Source organism: Arachis ipaensis, chromosome B10, assembly GCF_000816755.2.
Source record: "Arachis ipaensis cultivar K30076 chromosome B10, Araip1.1, whole genome shotgun sequence".
NCBI lineage: Eukaryota > Viridiplantae > Streptophyta > Magnoliopsida > Fabales > Fabaceae > Arachis > Arachis ipaensis.
The window spans coordinates 129741170-129749271 of NC_029794.2; the positions used below are offsets into that span (position 1 = coordinate 129741170).

Consider the following 8102-nt stretch of genomic DNA (forward strand, 5'->3'; position numbering starts at 1 on the left):
TTTAATTCAAATAAATAGAAACCCCCTTTGGTTAATAACTGCGCCCTCTTGATGGTCATTAACTCCCTCTACTATCTATTTTCAATCAGCATTTAATGCCTCTCTAACCTCCCTCCACTCACCTCACCCTTCGGCATTCTCTTTAACCTCCATCTCCATCCATTTTCACTACCATAAAAAAGAAAACTGCTACCAGAAAAAGTGAATGCATTCTCTTCTCTCAAAAACCGTCCACTCCACAATCTCATACTCACTTCCATATTCACTCTACATCATCATCTTCTCCCTCACCTCCCTCAAAGCAAACCAACACCATGAGAAGGAAGGTCATTGCCACAAAAACCTCTTCAAGGAAGAAGAAAGAGAGAGTTCCCGTGGAGGAAGAGGAAGAGTCTCACACATCACCCATTCCGTCTCCACCACCATCTCCACAGAAGAAAGTCACACCCGGGAAGAGTGGCCAAAAATCTAAAGGCTTTGCTCTGCACAACACCAAGGAACCTGCTAACCTAAAATCTTTGGACTTCAAGAACAAATTCAACAAGACACACTCTCACTATGACCCTGCCCGATTCAATTCCTGTGCTTCATATGAATTCCATAAAGAAGTCCTTGAGAAGCGTCATCTCTGTGCAACCTACCTTGTCAACTTGGATTCTCTCACCAGCAAGGGAATAAATGTGTCTCCTCTTTTTGAACTGCTTCAATGGACTCCTCTGCTTCACATCCAAAAGCCAGTTTATCCAGGTTTAGTTCGAGAGTTCTACGCCAACATGAGACTCATAGATGGTACCATACATTCATATGTGAAGAGAGTTCACATCACTCTTGATACCGCCACCGTTGGAACGGCCTTGGGCTACAAGGAGGAAGGGCCGCGAGCATACATGGCCGAAGGGTGGGACTCACAAGTCGGCGTCACCTATAAGGTTGTTCTTCAACACATCTGTGAGAATCTCTCTGGTTTGGATGGCACTACTCCTACACACAAAGCTCTCAGACCAACCAACTCCTTGCTTCACAGGATTATCACATATTCTGACTCCTCAAAGCGGCTCTCACAATAGAGTAACACTCTCTGATTTTCTAATCATCTTTGCACTTGTTACATCTACTCCAATTTCTTTTGGTTATCTTATGATCCGTCATATGTGGGATTCGGTAAAGAGCACCAAAAAGGAAAATATGCCCTATGGTATGTTCTTAACCAGCATCTTTAAATTTTTTAAAATTGACCTTCTGAATGAGGCTGTAGAGAACAAAGTGTCAATGATAAAAGGAGGCGGCGCTGTTAAAAAGGGAAAGAAATCTGTGACTTCTGATGATGATTTTAAAAGTCGGCCAGAATCCTCCAAGGCAACTGAATCTATCAGAGACATTCTCACAGAATTTTCAAACATGTCAGAACTCATGGTACAATTTCATAAGTCGGCACGCAAACTAGCCTATGAAAATGAGTCGGCTTGGAAGAAATGTAAAGATAGGGTCGGTCTGATGCTGGAAAGCCTTGAGGATGAAGTGGGTAGTGAGGCAGGGGCTGAGGAATCTGAGTTTCATCTCTCTGATGATTAAACTTCTGTTTAGTGTTTAATATTGGCACACTTAGGCTCAATTTGATACTCTGTTTTGACTTGTTACTGTTAGTACTACAACTCTGTGATACTCTATGGACACTTTTGAAAATATTTTGGATATTCTGCTTGCTATGTCATATTTTTTTTGCAGGTGCCCCTTGATGCCAAAAGGGGGAGGAATAATTCTGAAAATTGAAACTGAAAAATAGGGGATGAAATTCTGTTGAGAATTCATGATCACCCTTGTTGAAATGATACACTTGATGCTTGTTAATGCATGTTGATAATGCAATTGCTTTGCCCTATGAATGCTGCTGTTACTTGATGTTTCTCTTAGTAAAATGCTTGGTTGAATATAATGGTGATACATCTGTCTTGGTATAATGATTACTGTCTTTGAATTTATTTTTTGGCAGTTCCTTTAAATTGAGAAATATGAAGCTTACTATTGTCTGTGATGATTATGCTTGATGAGAAAAATTTTTTTGCTATGGTTAACTTGCTCTTATTTATACATTGGAAAATATTTTCAAAGAACAGCTTCAGGAAACTTCAAAATTTGTTTGCATAAATTGTTTTGTGTGTGTTTGAGCTGAAAATCAAATTACTGATAACAAATGAGTTTTGATTATCATTCAACTCTGCTCATAAGATCAAGCATTCAGTAGTAAGAATTGGATATGCTGAATAACATTGTTAATTTAGGCTTGATTAAAAATGTTACAGGTTAGAGCTTCCCTTGGTAAAAATAGCATATATTAAGGGGGAGCCATGTGACATTTAGAAAGGGGGAGAAATTCAAATCTTCAAAGGGAGTACTCTATACTCTATACTCTAATCTTTAATTTCTTTCCATTTCAATTTTGATAATGTTTGTCATCAAGGGGGAGATTGATGAGTTTGGAAAACTCTAAATTAATATTTGTGATGATTAAATATTATTAATTATATTAATTACAAAATTATTAATTCGATTTTTATTTAACATATGTTAATTAATAATTTTGTGATGCATGTTTTCTTATTGGGCCGAACAGGAAAAGAATTATTGCCAGCCCAAAATGCTTAAAATCATTCAGCCTTGTTTAATGATTCCTATATTATGTGGCTGAAGCAATTTGTGATTATTTGGGCCAGAATTCAAAAAAATCATCATAAGCCCAAATTGAAGCTAACATTCAGCATTGATACAAAAATCTTTTTGATCTACATTGCTGAATTAATGTTAACATTATTTGGGCCAAAATTGAACTATTATTGCTACAAGCCCAAATTAATAATTGTTGCTACATGAACCAATGCTTGATCCGAAACCTATTAAGAAAGGAAGCAAAATTGCTTCATACCTCCAACGGATCCCAATCCTTCTCTTGTGATGGATTTCAAAATTTAATTTGCTAGCATTGGAATCATGAGAGAGAATGCCATTGATATGATTGATGGCATTAAGGCTACACGCTATTCAGGGAAGGAAAATCAACTTCTATTCAATTAATTTGTTTAATTCATTTAATTGCTTCTCTTCCAATTGTTTCTTCTCTCTCATTCATTCTTTCCTCTTTTTCGGACATTACCCAGCAAACCGTAGAAGCTACATTGAGCTATCGAAAAGAAGGAAAGGCACGCCAAAAGACTATCACAATAATGGCAAGAAAAAGAAAACTGAAAGTATGTAGTGGCTGAGATTATCACCAAGAATGGTAAGATTTGGTGAGGTAATCTCAGGCTCCTCATACCCAAAAAGAAGAAGATCTCAGCCAACAGAGAAGAAGATCCTTGGAGAAGATGGCTTGTCTCTGACTCTACTCAACTATCACAGGAGGTAGCTAGAGTGGCTACGTGATGGAAGAGGCAGAGATTGGAGCAGATGAAGCTATCATCATCATGAAGCATCAAGGGCCAGAATTTCATCTTGGAGAGCAAGGCAAGGATGAAAGGCTCGGATTGATGAAGAGTGGTGACCAAGGAAGGACTAGAGGTAATTGCATATTGGGTTTTGCATGAGTTATCTCTTCTCTCTCTCTCTGGCCGAACCGGTTCTGTTTGAAGAAGAAGAAGAAGATTGGCTTGGTTTGTTTGGTTTCAACCTTGGAGGCTTCTCCCTATAAGTAAGGGTGAACAGTCAGGGTTTGATTCAAGGAGTAAGGAGTGAGAGTGCAAGGCACAGAGTTCTCATAGCTCTCTAAGCTGACAGAAATTATTCTCCTTCAATGTTCTTATTTTGTAATTTTTCTGTTTAATTTTGTCATGTCTTGAGTCTCATGGAAAAGGCAAACAGTGAGGTTTGTATGAAAAAGCCATAGAGCGGAAAAAGGTAGAGAGTGCAAAATTAAAAGAAAAAGCCATAGATGATCTTAGAGTTCCTTTGTACATCTGTGTTGTGTTTCATGATTCTGTGGGAATCCCCTTGTAAGTTGGGTTAGCACTTTACAGTTGAAAGCTTGGCTGTGACCAAGTCAAGTTCAGTTTGGGTTTAGATTCTGGACTTGTCCCAGATAGGAAGGGTAGTTCCTAGGGAGAATTGGTATTTGTAATCAAGGATGATTATAGTGAAATTCCATCATTGTTGTGATGGAGACTGGATGTAGGCTTCCTTGCACTTAGCAGCTGAACCAAGATATATCTTGGTGTAATCTTCTCTCTCTTCTACTCCATTTCTGTTTCTGGTGACCAGGAGATAAAACTGAAAATATCTCGTGCTGACTGACGAGATAAAAAGAAAAGTCTCGTGGCTGGGGACGAGACAAAAGAAAACGTCCCGTGGCTAGCTACGAGATAAAAAGACAAAAAGTTTCCAGAAGTGGTTTCAAAGGCCAGCAAGCATTGTCAAGCAAAAAGGGGGCTAAGATTCAACCCCCCTTCTCTTAGCCACTGATAACCATCAGCCGCCCTTCTGCTGGAAGTGCTTATCATTAGTGAGACCTATGGCCTGGATAAGACCATCAAAATACCCAGGGATGGCGAACACTAAGAGAAATGTAATTGCATTGCGACATTTACAATATTGTTTTTCTCATTGGTCTATTTAGTATGACTACAAAACTACAAATGGAATATGAATTGATTATGTTTGTTTTAGGGTAGTGCTATTCCTGGTTAATAATGCAGATAAGCTACCAAAAATAATTTACTTATGTATTGCTATAAATAGACCTACATAGTTCTGTAATGTCTTTTTATTCATGTAATTGATTAATTCAATAAGAACTATGTCTGTTAAAATATTGCATATAATGCTCTATTTACCATCCCAAAATTTTGTTGGAGTCCTATGGGCACCGTAAATTTCATGAACAAATAATCCATTACCATATAAATTATTGATTTTTCTTTTTCACATCAATAATTGAGATGTATCATGTACTATATTTTAAGCCATTTAAACTAAAACAGATGTTCATTTTACTATGATTTCGAATGGTTGTTTCCCTTCAAAAGTGGATGGTTATTTATCTCACTCACATTTTCATAAAAAATTCAATTGTTTAGTCTTATTACTTGTCTGTAAATGTGTTGGATTTTGCAAATTGATAGTCATAATAATTACTATGAAAGGATAAAAAAGATAATTATTTTTTATTAACTAAGACCCGATATTCTTTTTCAATTAGAAAAAAATATCTTGATTTTATTGGAATGTGTAGTAATTCTATTAGGCAAACAAAAAATTAAAAGAGAAACTAAGATAGGTCGGATGTTCATTTTATTAGGTAGGCTAATAGTTATTTTCACTAAGTTAGATGTTTATTTGATTTGGATTGGATTTAACATAACTTTTCCTAATTAGAAAATTTTGTTAAAAAATATTGTGAGCATGGTGCCTATTATAAATTGAAATTTTACTAACACGCTTCATCCTATTTAAGTTAGTCATTTTCTTAAAATATAAATTAATAAATTATAAAATACATATCACTAGCAATCTCATTATTACACAATTTATCACTAATATTAGGACCAAACATTTAGTAACTTTTTAGATCAACAATTATTCATATTGTGTACAACTATGTCATTTGCATCTTTGGCATGTTTCGGCAGCATTGTTTGATATTTTTTCACCCTAGTAAGAATATCGCAGCCTCCTTTAACATCTTTCATATTGGCCTCCTTTCCAGATTTCTCCTGAAGCTCCACTTCTCTCGTTAATTTTATAAGAGATTCTATTGATGAAAACAAAGTTTTTTGCATCATAATCAATATCAAATAAAATATTAATATAAAGTAAGAAGTTCTTAATAGATTTCATCTAGAAAATTGTTATTACCTTATTTTAAACTCTTAAAATTCATGCATTATTATGTAATTAAATCTTCCATTTAACAATTGTAATTGCTAGCACAACTGAAAAAACTCTCAACCTATAATTCAATTATCTCACGTCCTACATAATAAATCAAGCAAAAGACCTAGTACATAATCAAATCAAACTTCCATTTATTGAAAGAATCCAACCATCCGGATACATAATAAACTAAACATTCGGATATTTCTGGCAAGTAAAGTAATATAACATCCGTCATATCAAGTGGTTTAAAAGATGAACAGGCACACAAATGGAAAAAGTGATTTAATAACATCTCGATCGATAATCTTTACACACTGAGTTATCAATTTAACAAATGATAAGCTGAATTGTTTTTTTTTTTTTTTCAACTTTTTCAAATAAAGAAAACTCAAGCCAAATTACGAAAGATATAGAATTAGGTTGATTCTTACGCAGCTATAATAAATTTCAATCAATTATTTAAGCAAAAGAAACATAAAGAGAACTAAATCAAGAGTTATAGATAAGCTTGTAAAATCGAAGATGAATGAATAAATTGTATACATAATTCCAGGCTCAAATAATTGTACAATTTTTGTATCCACTCGGAAGAAGAAAATTTTTTTATTCACATTCATTTTACACATTTCAAATGCCTGGAAGTAACTAAGGGGTGGAGTCCTCAATAAACCAATGGTAAACTCACAATTCACATAGTAAATCAAGCAAAAGACTAATTAGGTAACCAAAACAAACATCAATTTATTGAATGACACCCAACCATCCATGTACTTAGTAAAGTAAACATCTATCTTATTTTGAATAAGTAAAATAATATACCATCCGTCATATACAGTAGTTTAATAGTTCAACAAACATTCACTAGTTCAATAAATTTAGGTAACATCTCATTTAAACATCTGTGCATGCTACTTAAATCCTGGCCTAACTAAACCAAAATTAGAAACATATAGTAATGAAAAAATAAGAACATGCAAATCAGCAACAGCCACACATTTTTTTTTCAAATGAGTTCAATTATTCAAATACATAAAATGGTGTACAGAATAAAAAAATTCAATAACTTAACCAAATTCATTGAATAAACATCTAGTTATCAAATAAATCCATAGCCATCAACTAACTTAATGAAACAGCAATGAGGCAGGCGGTCAGCATTAGGTCTGGTGCGAGAGAGTGCGACGCCGGGTGCGAAAGTTTGGCGGCGCGGCGACACCGACTAGGAGCTCCTCTGCCTGGACAAACATAACCCAAATTAAAAAAAGTAACCTGGAAATCAGCAGCAACCACCGTAAGTTTTCTTTCAAATCAGTGCAATAAATCAAACATATACACCTTTACGTAGATGTAACATCCATTTCAATCAACCATCAACTAAATTCATTGCATGAACAGCTACTCATGAAATAAACAAGCAGCAAACAACTAGCCTTTGGCAGCAGCGAACAGAAGGAGAAAACCACGGCATTGGGGGGCGTTCACGCCAAAACAGTGGCGGCGCGAAGAAGCTCCGGTGGTCAGTGCTGGGTCAGGTGCGATGGAGTGCAACCCCGGATGCGGACGGTTGGCGGCGCTACAACCTCCGTGAATGGCCGACTTTGATTCTTGCGGGAGGAGCGTCTGGGTGGTGCTAGATGTTCAGTTTGCAACGGACACCACGGGAGGATTTGGTGCGGTGCTGGCGGTAGGGGATGTTGGGGCGTGGCTGCTGCATTTTTGAAATTGGGGGAGGGGGAGAAAGGATGTTGGTAATGGCGCGCCGGAGGTGAAGGCTCTCCGTGACTGCACTTTCAGTTTGGGAGTAGAGGAAACGTGTTTACTAGTAGGTAAAAAAGGGGTAGATGATTAGGATTTAGGATGGTTAAAATTAGGATTGTGAAAAAATTAAGGTGTAGTGTGTTTTTAGTTAAATTGAACTAAGTTTAGGGCCCATTATTCATGTTAGTCAGATAAATCATTGGTTATCTAGCGTTGTCCATATATATCTTATTTTAAACTTTGTTTGCCGGATAAAATTTTCTACAATAAATAATCCTTTTTGTTTGGCCTATTCTCGGTAAAAACGCCAATGCAATGAGTATTAATTATCACCATAAAAATTAGTAATTATAGTGAAAAAAATCCAAACCTTATAATTAAGACTCTTTCTTAAATATTAGTCTCGCAAGCCTCGTAACCATCTCTAAAATAGTTTGACTCAACCTATGAATATATAAATTAAAATCTAAATTAGATGTTAC

General features: G+C 35.8%; 1 long non-coding RNA gene across 1 annotated transcript in view; it reads left to right on the forward strand.

The window, feature by feature from the left end:
* The window catches only part of LOC110267469, a 15487-nt gene continuing 7741 nt past the window's right edge, over window positions 357-8102 (forward strand). Inside the window, exons 1-2 of the long non-coding RNA XR_002355122.1 lie at window positions 357-368; window positions 3721-3728. This is a non-coding gene — a long non-coding RNA (uncharacterized LOC110267469). The remainder of the gene's footprint in view (window positions 369-3720; window positions 3729-8102) is intronic.